The sequence below is a fragment of the Silene latifolia genome, chromosome Y (genome assembly GCF_048544455.1).
Source record: "Silene latifolia isolate original U9 population chromosome Y, ASM4854445v1, whole genome shotgun sequence".
Lineage (NCBI taxonomy): Eukaryota > Viridiplantae > Streptophyta > Magnoliopsida > Caryophyllales > Caryophyllaceae > Silene > Silene latifolia.
Genome location: NC_133538.1, coordinates 449,167,679 through 449,183,414, shown reverse-complemented (window position 1 = coordinate 449,183,414; position 15,736 = coordinate 449,167,679). Strand labels below are relative to the sequence as shown.

The 15,736-nt window shown below is 41.5% G+C and overlaps 1 long non-coding RNA gene across 2 annotated transcripts; it reads left to right on the top strand.

Moving 5' to 3' along the window:
- The first annotated feature begins 10,831 nt into the window (after nt 1-10,831).
- On the top strand, nt 10,832-14,889 carry LOC141633358 (uncharacterized). Of its 2 annotated transcripts, none has more exons than XR_012538131.1 (4): nt 10,832-11,272; nt 11,381-11,600; nt 14,084-14,420; nt 14,515-14,889. It is a non-coding gene; the product is annotated as an uncharacterized LOC141633358 (long non-coding RNA). The 2 variants fall into 2 exon arrangements; XR_012538132.1 differs by having other exon boundaries at nt 10,833-11,272; nt 14,165-14,420.
- Nucleotides 14,890-15,736: the final 847 nt, after the last annotated feature.

Genomic DNA, 15,736 nt, shown 5'->3' with positions numbered 1-15,736 from the left:
GTTGGCTTGCACACTATTTTTCTGCTTACCACAAAATGTAGTTACCTCCTCCGGGTCCTTCCATGGTTGCTTATTCCGGCGTTCAAGGAGCCAAAGCTTACACGGATGATGAAGCGCGTGACCTTATTTATGGTGGCCGAGAAGTCAACGCAAACTGTTTCATATTACACTCAAACAAGGTTGAAGTTCTCCGTGACGATGATAACCTTGATTCCATAAAGTTTTGTTATCTTGTCTCTCTCCGTTCTTTGTATTTACCTTTTCGTCTGGGTGAATCATTTTATCTAGAGCCGTATAATCCTCACCGATTTAGCAGACAATTCGGCTTTTGTCAAGATGTTCCTGATATGTTAGCTCGTGCTTCAAGTCAACGTAGAGTCACCAACCGCGAGGCGTTGAAGTTTTGGCAACTTTTATTATTCTCGAAAAGTTATTCTACAGTGGTCCTTCCTAGTTCTTCAATCCGTTGGTATGAACATTCCCAACTAAATTTAGAGAATGGTGGGAGGCTGCCGGTATAGGTGAGCTTCGAAAGGACATAAAAAAATTTATACTCACCTCCTGTCCAGGGAAAGAAGGGAGTGATCCACACGTGGACAAGGAAGGCCCCAGCGGCAAACGTACTTTGAAATCACGCTATAATGAAAAATGTAAAAAGACAAGTATCCGTGCCAGGGATGGATACCATAGTGATGCAGCATCTGATGTTGATCCGAAGCACGGACGTGGCGAGAAAAGGAAAGCACATGTCATAGATACGAATGATGATGAAGTGATGTTTGCCGGGGTTTCTAGTGCTTCACGTGTGCCCTCTCTATCACTGGTACGTTTTTTTTTTTTTTTTTTTTTTTTTTTTTTTTTTTGAAACCAACTAATTAACTTGCATCTTTGACAGCAAGGTGACGTGGCTTTGGAGGTGGGAGCGTCAACTGCAGCTTGCGATTATCCTGGAATAGATTTAGATCCGCCTACTCGAGAGTACGTGCCTCGAAAGGGGAAAGAACTTTCCAAGTTTAAAAAGATATCATCTTCCAGTGATGCTCACGAGTCTGGTTCTCGAGAAGGTCATACAGGGAGTTCCGTTGTGGGTGCCAGCGAAGCGTCAGTGTTACGCTCTCCTATTCCTGTCACCATGGTCTCACCTTGCAATCTGAGGACGGGATCGACTCCTTCGAAGTTTGTGAATGTCCTTGATCCTCCTGAAGCTTCGTTTCGTCCATCTTCACCTTATGAGGGGATATTCACGAAGGCCTTGCGTGGTGTAGCTACTGTGTTTATGACAAAATTGAAGAATGCAGACTTTTCAGAAGTGGAAGCAGTGGCAGCGAAGGCTAAGGCATGTTATGCGGGTATACGACAGCTCAAAGGCGATCCTACCCTGTTGGAACAGCAAGTTAACTCTTACGTAGGTGCCGTCAATGCTTACCTTGTACTTCAGCAGCTTGCAGCCGAACGTCATTGCCGTGAATCTTTGGAGAGGGATAAGCTTCAGCAACACCAGAAACTTGAAGAAGTGAAGGCACGTCATAGTAAAGTACAAAAAGACCTTGAAGCAGAATCTCTTCGACTGTCAGATACTCAGAAGAAGATAACTAGCCTTGTAGCTGAGCTGAAACAGGTGCAGGAAATGGAAACCGAGTTACAGCAAAGTATAGCAGCTAAAGTTGGAACCCTGACCGACTTGGAGTCACAGGTTGAGACTACGGAAATGACTTTGGAAGAGCTTGAGGCTACCCCTGTTCTTAGTGCCGAAGAGGAGGCTTCAATTCAAGAACAAAGGGCGTCTCTTGAGCAAATGCGTGCTTCAATTTACTTTGATTCATAGATTTTAGCTAGGCTTAGACTACTATTACTATGTAACTTGATCGTTATCTCTTTTATTGCAGACCTGCGTGTTATTGTTTCATTTTAGCTCATTTTTCGTTGATCTTCACATTTATATTGTCCATGATGTGAATTTGATTTCGCCGTTCACATTTTAGGCTCTTGCGGGCCATGAGCGTTTTTTTATTTGTTTTATTTTGGTGTGGCTGCACTTGAACAAAGTGTTTGTCCAAATTGCCTACGTACTCAGAAAGCTGACAGGGGTGACAACTTGCAAGATCAAGCCAACGTAGTTCATAAAGAGGGATGATGTTTGTTTGGAAGTGCGGCTGCACTTGAGCTACATGTTCACCCAAGCTGCCTACGTACCTGTAAAGCACGAAGCACTTTACAAGATCAAGCCGACGTAGTTCATAAGGGATGGAAGGATTTTTTTTTTTTTTTTTTGTATGCAGTTTAGCCTCTTGCTTAGGAGCTTTGGTGTGCAGTTTAAGCTCTTGCTTAGGAGCCTTCATTGTTGAGCCTTAAGAATAGTAGCGCTTCAAGAATTTTCCGTTAATTAGACCGACACGCACACCGTCTTCATCAACATTCTTGTAAGCACCATTCGTGTAGACCTCCTGTACTACGTATGGACCATCCCACTTAGAGGTGAATTTACCAGCTGGCTTGTGAGAGGTGATGATTGGTCTTCGTACCGCAAGGACAAGGTCTCCTACTTAGAAAGAACGAGGGCGCACCTTTTTGTTGAATGCGCGTGACAACCTTGCTTGATAGCACTGGACTTTTTGTTGAGCTTCTAATCTTTTTTCATCGAGAGCCTCTAATTCTGCTAAACGCAATTTGTCATTTTCATCTTCTGTGAGCCCTTCCTGAATGGCAATGCGCAAGGAAGGGATCTGCAATTCTAATGGCAACACGGCCTCTACTCCATACACCAATGCATACGGGGTTGCCTGAGTAGGTGTTTTGTATGTGGTACGATACGCCCACAATGCCTCACCAATCCTTTCATGCCAATCTCGTTTTGACTTTGCTACTACTTTTCTCAACAAGTTGCAAAGGGTTTTGTTGAAGGCTTCAGCCAAACCATTTGCAGAAGCATTGTACATGGATGACTTGTATTGTTTGAACTTGAATTTTTCTCCCAGACTTGTCATCATATGGTTGAAAAATTGTTTCCCATTGTCAGTTGTGATACGCTGAGGTACACCATATCTGTAAATGATCTGGGTTCGAATGAAGTCCACAACATTTTCTTTCTTCACTTCCCGTAGTGTGATGGCTTCTGCCCATTTTGAGAAGTAGTCAGTGGCGGCGAGGATATACTCGTGTCCATTTGAGGCCTTTGGAGTAAGGGGTCCCACAACATCAAGTCCCCAAGCTTCAAAGGGCCATGAAGAAACAGTAGGATGCAACGGCTTCGGCGGTTGGTGTATGAAGTTTGCGTAGAACTGACAGAGTTCACATTTTTTCGCAAAGTCCATACAATCTTGTACTATGGTTAGCCAGTAATACCCCATTCTCTTTACACGATCATGAAGTTTAGGCCCAGATTGATGAGCACCACAAATGCTAGAATGAGCTTCATGCATTGCTTCAGTAGCTTCGTCCTTGCTTAGACACCTCAACCATTGGCCTGAGAAAGAACGTCTGTAGAGCGTCCCTTTATAGTGAATAAACTTTGGAGCACGTCGACGTATCTCAACCTTGTGTCTGGGATCATCAGGTAATTTTTGGTGGTCCAAGAAATCAATGATAGGTTGACGCCAATCATCTTCATCAGCTGTGTAGACGCATATCATGTTGGTTGTGTCTACATTTTCTTCTCCTTCAAGCAAAGATACTGCCCAACGGTTGCAGACTGGGACTTGCATAGACTCTTCGCCCTTTGATTGCCAAAGTGGTCGCAAGATTAGCAAGCGCGTCAGCCAACTTATTGGCACTCCTTGGTACATGACCAACATGGATGTCGTCAAGTTGATTCAGCGGTTGTAATGCCTGTTGATGGTAGGGAATCAAGTCTTCCTTTTTCACTTCATATTCACCAAGGACTTGGTTGACCACTAACTTTGAGTCTCCGTAGATGTCCATATCCCTGACGCCTATTTCAATCGCCATTTGAAGGCCGAGTATAAGAGCTTGGTATTCTGCCATATTATTCGTGCACAACTGAGTAAGTGTAAATGCATATGGCATGAGATGATTTTGTGGAGTTACAAACACAACTCCAGCTCCAGCTCCATCTTGCCAAAGCACCATCAAAGTACATCTGCCATGGAGGCAGAACGTCCACGTAGAAAATTTCTTCTCCTGGGAGGTCATCTGAAATTTCCCACTCTGCTGGCACTGGATGATCAGCAAAGAAGTCGGCGATAGCTTGACCTTTCACAACCTTTTGAGGCACGAACACTAAGTCATACTGCTTAAGCAACATTGCCCATTTCGGAAGTCTTCCAGACAAGACTGGTCTTGAGAGTATGTACTTGATTGGATCAACTTTTGATACCACATGTATGGTATGCGCCTGCATGTAGTGCCTCAACTTCTGGATGGCGAACACCAAAGCAAGACATATCTTCTCTATGGGCGCGTAATTCAACTCAGCTCCAACCAAGGTACGACTCAGGTAGTAGAGTGCTCTCTCCTTGCGGTCTTAAATTTATTAAGCACACATTGCCCCCAGTGAGCGTTCTTGTGCTGCAATGTAGAGGACAAGTGGCCTTCCTGGAATTGGTGCCCCCAGCACTGGCGCGCTGGCCAAGTACTTCTTGATGCTATCAAAAGCCTTTTTGCATTTTTCATCCCATTGAAATGGAGCATCCTTTTTCATGAGATGGCTGAACGGCTGGCAACGCCCGGCTAAGTTAGAGATGAACCTTCGGATGTATGCCAAACGTCCTTGCAATCCGCGCAACTCTTTCAATGTCTTTGGTTCCGGCATTTCGTTGATAGCTTTGATTTTTGTTTGATCAATTTCAATGCCTCTATGCCTGACCACAAAACCTAAGAACTTCCCAGATGTGACTCCAAATGCGCACTTGAGTGGATTCATCTTGAGTTGACATTTTCTAAGTCTTTCAAAGACGGATCGAAGGTCTTTGATATGGTCTTATCTTTTCTTTGATTTGACAACCACGTCATCAACATAACACTCTATTGTTTTATGTAGCATGTCATCGAAAATCTTTTGCATTGCGCGTTGATACGTAGCGCCAGCATTCTTCAATCCAAACGGCATGACCGTGTAGCAGAAGATCCCTTTTGGGGTTCGAAAACCCGTTGCTTCTTGATCTTCAGGTGCCATATGTATTTGATTGTAACCAGCAGTACAATCCATGAATGAGAGGGCTTCATGACCAGTGGTTGCGTCAATCATCAACTCTGTGACTGGCAAAGGGAAGTCATCCTTCGAGCACGCATCATTAAGGTCTCTAAAGTCGACACATATGCGCAATTGTCCATTCTTCTTTCTGACTGGGTTAATGTTTGCTATCCAGGTAGAATATTTGACTTCTCGAATGAAACCTGCTTCAATGAGTTTGTTGACTTCCTTTTCAATTTCAGGTACAAGTTCCGGCCTGAAACGACGTTGAGGTTGCTTTTTGGGACTAGTGCCTTTCTTGATTGCTAGACGATGAACTGCAATTTTTGGGCTGAGTCCAGGCATCTCTTTATAGCTCCAAGCGAAGACATCCTTGTACTCGACCAACAACTTGTAGTACTCCTCTTCTTCTTCCTTAGTCAGCAGAGCACTAACATAAATGGGCCGAGGATCTTCAATAGTTCCCAAGTTGAGTTCCTTGAGTTCATCTACGATCGATTGCCCCCGTCTTCAAGTGTTTCGGGGCCTCATCCGCCTCAACTTCTTCGTTCTCGTCGGGTATCTCTTTCTCTTTGTGATGTGATATGATGACGTTGTGATTTCTAAGTCACTTGACTTCTTTGTATCACAGGGACGTGAAGATGAAGGCACAATCTCTTCGGCATTCTTTTGCTGACCAGTAAGAACTAGTACGCGCCTCCTTGCTTTGAGCGGCTCATGTTGGATGATATCCACTACTTGCATACGCTTCATGCGAGATGGTATTGCGCTTCTCAAGTCATCGCTTACTCTTACTTCTTCTTCATTTTGTGTTGCAGAAGTTGAGAGAGGACGACCCTTGCCACTATTCTTCTTGGGAGCCCCTAGTCGACTGAAGACTGTTTTTGATGGACCGCCCAAGCGTTCATGTATTGCGCCCTTCTTATTTATGCGCAATGAAGGTGTTGACATTTTGACTTTACTTTCTCCTTGATTGCTAAGTCTAGCAAATACAGAAATGTGTTTGGTTGAAGCACTTGGTCTCCCTAACCTTGTGAATATAGAAGGGCGACACTTTTCTGGAGGTGGACTTATTCGATCGAAGACTGAAGATGGATGCATCTTTTCCTCTCCTTCATTTTCTTCGACCTCTTTTACTGTGATGTGCTGAGAAGACGCAGTAGCCCCTTTTCTACGAGCACCAATCTTTACAGGCGCAAGAGACTCATATTCGAGCCCGGCCCTGGTTACCATGAAGCTCCCATCTTGCTTCAATACTTCATGTTGTGCTTTGTTAAGACCGTACGGCTCAACTTCTATAACTTTGCCAAGAGGAGTCGGATTTGTAAAGTCATATCCAGCCTTTGCCAGTAGCTTGTAAGCATTGGAATCAAATATCCTCTTGTTTTCTTTATTTGATGATTGACTGGATGAACAGACGAAACCATTCGGAGGAGGTCTCACAATCTTCGTTTGAGATGAACTTGGTAGAGGTGTAACGACTTTGGCTACCCATTCCTGCTTGAACACCAGACTTGACTTTTTATCCTTAGGCTCTATCTTTGGTGTTAGACACTCTGCAAAAGGACTCTCCCCATCTTTGCGGCGAGACTTCGGGATGTAGCGTAGTACTGGTGGTGTAGTTTTTTGCGGCGTCTCTTGCTTCTTAGGTGACGCAACAGAGAGTAAATTTGTTTTGTTGACCTTATCTACATCTTTCTTAACATCATTTTCTTTAGCAGGACTTGCAGCTTCATCTTCTTTGATGATGTTCTTTTCCCGCTTACCTCCTTTTCCTGTTGAAGAGATGGTGGTTGGCATGAACTCACTGGAAGTACCATTCTCTTCAAAGAATTTTGCATCAGCGAAGAAAGAGTCGACCTTAGAGAAAGGTTTGGCGTCTCCGTCTATTTTCCTTTCGCCACCACGATAATATTTCAAGCATTGATGGAGGGTTGAGGCGACAACTCCATTCTCGTGATTCCAAGGTCGTCCCAGCAATAGTTTGAACGATGTCTTGCCATCCATGACATGGAACAATGTGTCGGAAGAAAGATCACCCATGGTAAGGTTCACGCGGATCATGCCAACTGCGCGCTCCCCATTCAAGTTGAAACCATGAATCATTGTTCGACTACTGGAGAGCTCATCCATCGTGATCCCTAATTCGTTCATAGTGGCTTTTGGCATGAGATTGACTCCTGAGCCTCCATCTATTAAGATGCGCTTGACCTTTTGCCCCCGGATGTACCCGGACACATAAAGTGGCCTGTTGTGAGGTTTGGATCCAAGAAGTAAATCCTCATCTGAAAAACTCAAGGCTGCGTTGCAGGAGACACACCCAGTTGATTGCTCAAGAGGCTCAATTTTTTCTTTCATCTTGCCCGCATACAACTCGGGCTTCTCAAGTCCTTGAATTATCAGCTGACGCTTCTCTTTAGGTAGATGAAAGATTTTCTTCCATCCCATGTTTGTAGGAAGGGCGTCAAGAGCAGCCACTATTTCGTTCTCCTTTTTTAACGCAAATTGTTGTGGCAATACCGCATCATCTGGGCCTCCTTCCTCTATCTTCTTTTTATCATCACCACCTTCCGTAGCTGAGACGGTGCACACGGTAACCTTGTTTAAGAAGTCTTGTGGGAAAAATTCTTTTAAGGTGACGGGACTCGGTGATTCTTGCTCAAGTATATCGATAGGCAAGACATGTGGTTTGACCACAGTTTTGGACTTTCTCTTTCCCTTTGTCTTGCGAGATTTCATCCTTTTTGATTGTTTTCTTCGACGATGAACAGGTTGCGCTGTCTGTCTTGTTTGTTTCTTTGACTTCTTGCGCGTAACCAAAGTCCAACCTTCATCGTCATCTTCATGCTTCTTTTCCTCATTCTTATCCTGAGGAGGTAATCTTTCTTCTAATGACATTGGAGGTAGTGACGACAATGACCCTTGGATCCGTAATGCCACGGGCTCAAAACTCCCGAACTGCAACATATACACACATTGTCCTTGTCGTATAATTGGCTCATCAGGTTGCTCCAAGACTACAGTAGTTTGATTTGTGGTTACTGTGTCATCCAAGTCAAGAATGATCTTCCCTTCCTTGGAGAGCTGCATGATCTTCTCCTTGAGTGTTATACACTTTTCAATAGGATGACTCACCGACTGTGATAACGTGATAAGTGGGATCGTTTGTCTTGTTTGCTTGCTCGGGCGCTTGGACTCGGCAATTGTATAACCTTCTTTTCTAAGAGGTCATCAAGCATTCCGGACAAGTCGAGAATGGGAATGGGTATTTCTTAGCCCTGCAACTCTTTCAATGTAGGCTTGTCTCGTTGGTAGTTGTAAGAGAATGACTCTTTCTTCTTTCATACTTAGGCTTTGACGATATTTTCGGGTGCACTTTCTTTGGTTTCGACGACCATTGTTTCCTTTGTTGACGATTTGGAGTTCTTATCAGTTTTCTTGAACTCCTTCTTTTCACTTGGCACCTTAGAAGAACTTGGTCGAGACTACCATGTTCTTTGATTGTGATCTCCATGTCATGGGCGCGGGTAGCCAGGTCTTGGAAGCACTTTGGCATGATCCCTTTCAGAATGTAAAGAATGTCCCATTTCATCCCGTAAACGCACATTTCAACTGCTGACGCTTCACTTAAGCGATCCTTGCATTCCAGACTCAGCGCACGCCACCTGTTGATGTAATCGACGACAGGTTCATCTTGCCATTGAGTTGTTTTTGTCAACTCGCTCATGCTGACTACGCGCCTGGTGCTGTAGAATCTGTTGAGGAATTCATCTTCCATGCGACAACAACTGTCGATTGACTCAGAGTCCAGATCCGTGTACCAGTCGAACGCGATCCGTTTGAGCGAACGCACAAACTGCTTCACCAAACGATCACCTTCTGTCCCAGCATTGTTGCATGTCTCGACGAAGTGGGCGATGTGTTGCTTTGGGTTCCCCTTCCCGTCGAACTGTTGAAATTTTGGAGGCTGATAGCCAGATGGCATGCGCAGACTGTCAATCCTCTTAGTATAAGGCTTGATGTAGCGTCCACTACTTGTCGAGCTATCATCCAACTGACACTTGATCGTCTTGGCTATTAACTCCTGCAGCTTCTCTTCAGTGAAGTTGTTGATCTCATTGTTTGGCTTTTCCCTATCCTCGCCAACTTCTCTATCGCTATCAACATCCCTATCGGTGTCACCATGCTCGCTCTCGGCCTTCCTGTCACGGAGTGCCACCACCTCTTTTTAGAGCTCATCAATTTTCTTGTTCTTTTATTCATTCTCCTTCATCATCTTTTCAAGGAGATCGTTCATTTTCTGCATTCGATCTTCAAGAGCATCGCCACTTATCAACATGACTGAAGCAACTTTAGGAGTTGAGGTTTCTTTCTTCTTTGGCGACGCTTTGGGTTTGCAAGGAGAAGCCTTCTTGTCAACCTTAACACTTCTAGTCTCCTCGCGTGAAGGAGAAGAGGCGGCCAGGAGCGTTGTAGCAGCAACAGCTATGGAGGCGATAGATAACTTGCGCGGTCTAGTTGGGACGTGTGCAGAGCGTAGACTGGCAGCAGCAGCATTGACAGCATCCTTCTTCGCCATTCCTCTTGTGGAGATGCCGACTGACTGTGTAGCAGGGGAGGTAGCAGCAATAGGGGTACCCTGCAGGATATCTGCGTAGGTCTTCTTGGATGGACTGGAGGAGATGCTTTGCTTGGTAGACATCTTCTTGTTTTGGTAGACTTGAATAAAACAGCAGTAGAGATGAGAGGTAGAGATTTTCACGTCGGGTTCACCAAAATTTGTAACAGCAAATTTTGTATCGTAAAATAGATGTAATACAAAAATAGGAAACAAATGAATTTTTATTAATATCAGAAAGTTTATGTGTACAATCTCTAATGTATCCTCTGATTCTAAATGCCGTAGTAGATCACGTAAACGCTGTCTGTAGTAGAGGCGCGAACGTTGTATTTGAATGACACCTGTAGAGGTTGTATGCACTCTGTAGGAGGTGTCGATTTGTATTCTTGAGAGGGTCACTGCGACTTGTTCTCTCTTGAATGCTGTAGCATGAACTTGAATTTCTTGGGCAGGCGGCACAGTTTTGGTGTGCTTGTTGACTGCTTTCAGAAGTGTCTTGCAGAGGGAATTTATAGAGCTTTTGTGTCTTCTTCTCTCTGAATTTTAAGATTATGATTTCTCTCACCTTGAAATGAATGGGAATAGCTCTATTTATAGAGTTTCAATTCCCCTTGGTGGACTTTGACATTCACAGGCCCATTTATGGGTTTATTAGTGAACTTGGCCCAAATTTGATTTTTTTTTCGGGTTTAATGATTTGGATAACCCATTTTGTAATCCGAGTTGACCCGTATTTCATTTAATCGGGGCAAATTAATTAAATCGAGCTAAAATTTAGTATTACCTCAGATTTATTAATTTATTTTATTTATTCGGCGCATTAATAAATTTTCAGTGCCTACAGCATGTCAGGGTCTGCCGACCAAGATGAATTTCAAAATTTTATTTTGAAAAAGGAACTGATTTGAGGATCGTAAAATTTTATTTTACGAAACGGGTTGGAGAATTGCAAAATTTTATTTCGCAAAATAGAAAGGTATAAAATTTTATTTTATAAGAGCGGGTTTAAAACCGAGTATATTAGACATGCTTAATTAAAAGACGGGTTGAAAAATTGAGGTAGATCATTTTTGTTGACTTAAAATGACGTAAGAACGTAAAACTTAGATTTACGAACTCGAATTTGAAAACCAAGAAATAATTAAGTGAACCAACTTCATCCACATAGATAATGTGGTGTTTCTTTACAAAAGGCTTAGGAGAGTGAAAATTCCCATTTTGCTTCCTCCGTAAAGCACTTACCAGACCAAACATTCATTTTCCCCTTTTCTTCAATTGAACTTTCAATTTCTTCATTTCACCAGAAATTCAGTAAATCGTCCCCATTATTTCCAAATTGACTAACTCGTCTGTTGCTGCTTAGAGTATTAAAGCCCAATCAATCGTCTTTGAAGATTGTTAGCTCCTGATATGGGATGCGATTAGCGGTTTTGTGCTGCTATTGCCGTCATTTGAGCCCTCAATTAACGACCGGATGACTGATGACGGAGCACCGTGTCAAAGTAAGTGCTTCTCTTTATTTTTTCGTCGATTGATTTTGATTTTGAATTTATGTTCTCTAAATGATTGCTCAAATATACTATCCTGATATGGGACACGATCGACAGCAGCTGTGCCGTTGTAGCTATCGTCTGAGCAATAGATTGGTGACGAGTTGACTGATAAAGGAGCATCGTTGTATTCTTTTGTTTTCTGATGTGGGATGAGAACAGCGGTTGTGCCGCCATTTGAACCCTCTGTTGGCGATCGGATGACTGATGAAAGAGCCCTGTCAAATTTTTTTTTTTTTTACCGGATTTCCATTCTTGCTTTCAAGCTCGACATCATATCGTAAGTATTCTGTCTCTTTATTGACTGACATTAAATTCATGCTCTTTTTTCGTTTGATGTTTTCACTGATCAAGTCGTATGCTTGATAATATGATTGAACTGATAATTTTACTGGTCTCGCGGATCAAGTCGTGTGCTTGACTCAACTGATAGCGCAATTGTGACATTAATGCCAAGTTTACCATTTTTTTACTCGTCTTATGAATCAAGGTGTGTGCTTGACTGATAATATGATTGAACTGAAATTATGCTTTTTTTTATCTCCTAAATCAAGTGATGTGCTTGATAATAGGACTGAAATGGTAGTGCCATTACGACATTAATGCAAATAATTTATGATATACTGTACGACGCAAGTAGTGTATGCTGATAATGGAAAAAAATGCTTATGATGCTAATGATGCAAGATGCTAATGGAGACAAACACTAGCTAACTGACAATGCATTCTTGTCCTAAAATAGACCACAGACACACATCATTTCTGGTCCTGTTAATTTTCTTTTATTAAAAACGTGCTATTGAGCATGATCTGGGCAAGGGGCATAGTACTCTAGTCCTAGCTGCTTAGGTGTTGTGGCTATTGAATTGTCATTGCTTTGTAAGTCCTTATAACTTTTTTGGTCGGGGCTGCCGTCTAAATGTAGTCAAACATATGCGTTGAGTGTTTCCCTATGCCCATGGTCTTAACTGAAACTCTTCACTCTATGTTTTGTGGTAGCCCCCCTGTTCAGGTATTTTCTTGTGTCAGTCACGCAATAGTCACTTAGCTAGCACACCTGTTTTCCTCTCCTTTTTTTCTTTTTTTTTTTTCCGACGTAGTATGGGTCATGATTGTGCAAATTTTTTATTTATTTATTTATTTATTTTGGATTTTGAGATTCATATTGTAAAATGAGTTTTGCCCTCTTTACAGTAACAAGCTCGGCTAATTACCCAAAACTAATACTATAGAAATAAAATACTTTTGTGACCGTATAAGTGTAGTGTACATCCACCGAATTCTTAGATGCTAAACGAGGGTGATAAATGGAATGGAGTAGAAGGGTCTATAGTGTTAGAAGACACTGGAGATCTGTGTGCCTCTCTCACTCACCTAAATGAATGAAAGGATCGTCCCAAGAGGTAAGGAGACAAAGTAACCGTGGATTGACTCGTCTGAGAGATGAAAAAGTGACTACTCTGCAATTTGATTGCAAATTTGACTGGAATTGTTTTTTTTTTTTTCTGGAACTTTTTTTTTGTCTTTTTTTTTTTTCTCTCTTTTTGACTGGAACCTTTTTTGTCTTTTGAATTTTTTCTCTTTTTGACTGGAACCTTTTTTGTCTTTTGACTTTTTGAGATTTTTGATACGGAAAAAAGAAATTGCAACTTTGGCTGGATTTCTTTTTGTTTTGTGAATTTTTGAGACTCTTGACATTGGAGTTGATTGCAAATTTGACTGGAATTTTCATTTACTTGTGAATTTTTGAGTCTTTTGACACTGAAGTGCAACTTTGATTAGATTTTTTTGTGGACTTATTATGAGAGTCTTTGGTGTGAGTATTTTTCAGCTTGTATTGGTACTTGGACCCACATCTTTAGTTCATTCTAAGCGACTAGTGGTCACCTATAAAATAGCACGGAGTGCGCGCTCCCATGTCTTATTTGGTATGTTTGGACACAGTTGTACTGAGAATCTGGTTTGAATATTTTTGAGCTAATTTTCTAGCACCAATGGGAGTGAATGATAATATTTGCTAAAATGGTCGATTATATGAGTTTGTGCTCATCTAGTGGTCATTTGAGATATGAGAAATTGACAAATTTGGTAAATAGAGAGTTGTGCTCATTTAAACTAGTAGTCACATGAAGTGTGGAAAATTAACGAATCAAGTAGAAAGATGGAATCTACAAACCTATAGGTCACCTAGTTAGAGACACGGCGATCAAGGAATTATCACACCACAGAGATGGAAAAGATGGTCTAGTGCACGCCCTCGTTTAGGCTGACTCTAAGAGGTCGACTGATCTACACTAAAAAGATACGACCTAAAGTATTTCAAGTCTATTCTACTAGTTAAGGGTAAAAAGTAGAACAAGCAACTAACAAAAAAAGACATATGCTCTTCTTTTATTTATGCAACTCAAAGAGGACTAGAATGGTCCTATTTTAATTAGATACTTCTGCAAACTAGTTTTTTTTTTAGATAATGTCAGGAACACTTGAGATTATATGACTATAAGAGTGAATTTTCTTGTTCTATTGACATGTTTGTTCTCACTCTTAGTTTTTTTATACATATTCAAGTATGCAACTGAGAAAGGACTTGGATGGTCCTAACAAATTTTGATGGAAACTACATGTCAGTTGGTATTGTCTAGTCTTCTTGTAACCTTCTTTTGTTCCCAAACTAGAGTGGCTATTAAAATTAGGGTCTCGTTTACTCCTCCCTATCCCAGATCATGACTTAGCTTTTAGAAAATGATTTTATTTCCTTTATAGGAGACATGACTAGTATGGAGTAATATGGCGAAGGAGATGCAGGACTCTCTATAATGAAGAAACTTATTTATCTCATGCTAGGTGAAATCTAAATGCAAGTATCTAGTAAATTTTTTTTGACATGCTGATCATGAGGTTCTATTGAGGACGCAATGGACTGGGTTATGCAGAGGATGGTACTATATGCAAATGCTCATAGGAAAACAGCCTAGATACGATTAGTAAGGTAATGCATGCTCTATATGAGACACTGTCTAAGAATGGAATTTACTATGTGAAGTGCGTGCGTCAAACTACCTAGGATGCTGAATGGTGCATACTGGATTCAACGATGCAGGTACTGATATATATATTTTGACATGTCATGCACATGACGGACTAACGCTAACGCTGACACACTAAACTTATATTTTTTGACACGTCATGCACAGGACGGACACGCTGACGGACTAACGCTGACAGACTGAACTGCTGAATGTCAAAACATGTGCCATGTTCTATGATGCTTCTCTAAATGATTAGATTATGTGAATAAGCATGCCCTTACTGAAGAATGCAATGGTTTATGGACTGATGATGATATGAGATATGCGATCTAATGCAAATGATATGGAGACTGATAGATGGTCACTGGGATGCGGTCACATGCAGATGCTTTTTATATTTACAAGATGAAACCTAGAGTGTGTAAGGACACAGTGCCATATTTAGACCAATTTATTAGTAGATGTGTACTTACAGGATGCCTACTAAGACTTTTGTTAGGTGAAACACGCCTATATCAATGCATATCTAATTATCTTTTTTTTTTTTTTTTTTTTTTTAAAAAAAAAGGTTATGAGAGTGATCATACACGATAAATCATATGGAGTACATGGCAAAGAAAATACTCCATTAACAAGTAAGATGCACAAGATATCCTAACAAAGGTTCTACGGGATCTATAGTTAGGTTTGTGGGTAGGAAAATGGGTACTCACAACATTAAAATATCCGAGGGTATCTCTCGCTTTTGTGCTCCCCCAGGCATATGGACCAGACGAGTTGCCAAAACGCGACGTCATGAGGTGGAAAATATGTGTAAGGCCTAGTCGGTCGAATGGACCTTCTAAGTATACAACATACTTTACCGAGGGTGAATAGGGTAGCTTAAATGGCGTGATATTGGCTAACGGGGAGGCCACACCTTTTTTGTCTTATATATACAATAAAAGAAACTGAGATTATATAAAGAGACAGAAAAAAAACATTAGAGCACGAATAAGGATAAAACGTAGAAAACAATAACACGAGAACAGGGACTATACCAACGTGATTAAATTTGACACAAGTGTATGATTTGGAGGTGGACATAATTTGTGACATGTAAATACATCCTTATCCTGTTAATCAAAAATAAAAAAAATAGTCAAATATATAATATTATAAATAAATTTCAAGTCTTACCCGCTTATTAAGTCCCCAGCAGAGTCGCCACTGTGAGATCCCTGAAAAAATCTCCTCTTTGAAAAAATAGGTAAATAAATATGGAGTCGCCAGTAGGTTTTATAAAAAAAACATACAAAAACAAGTTTAACGGAAAAGGCCCCTTTTGATCCCTAGAATGGGGACTGATCCGTCACCACGGTCTGAACCAAAGATTGCGGATTCGGGT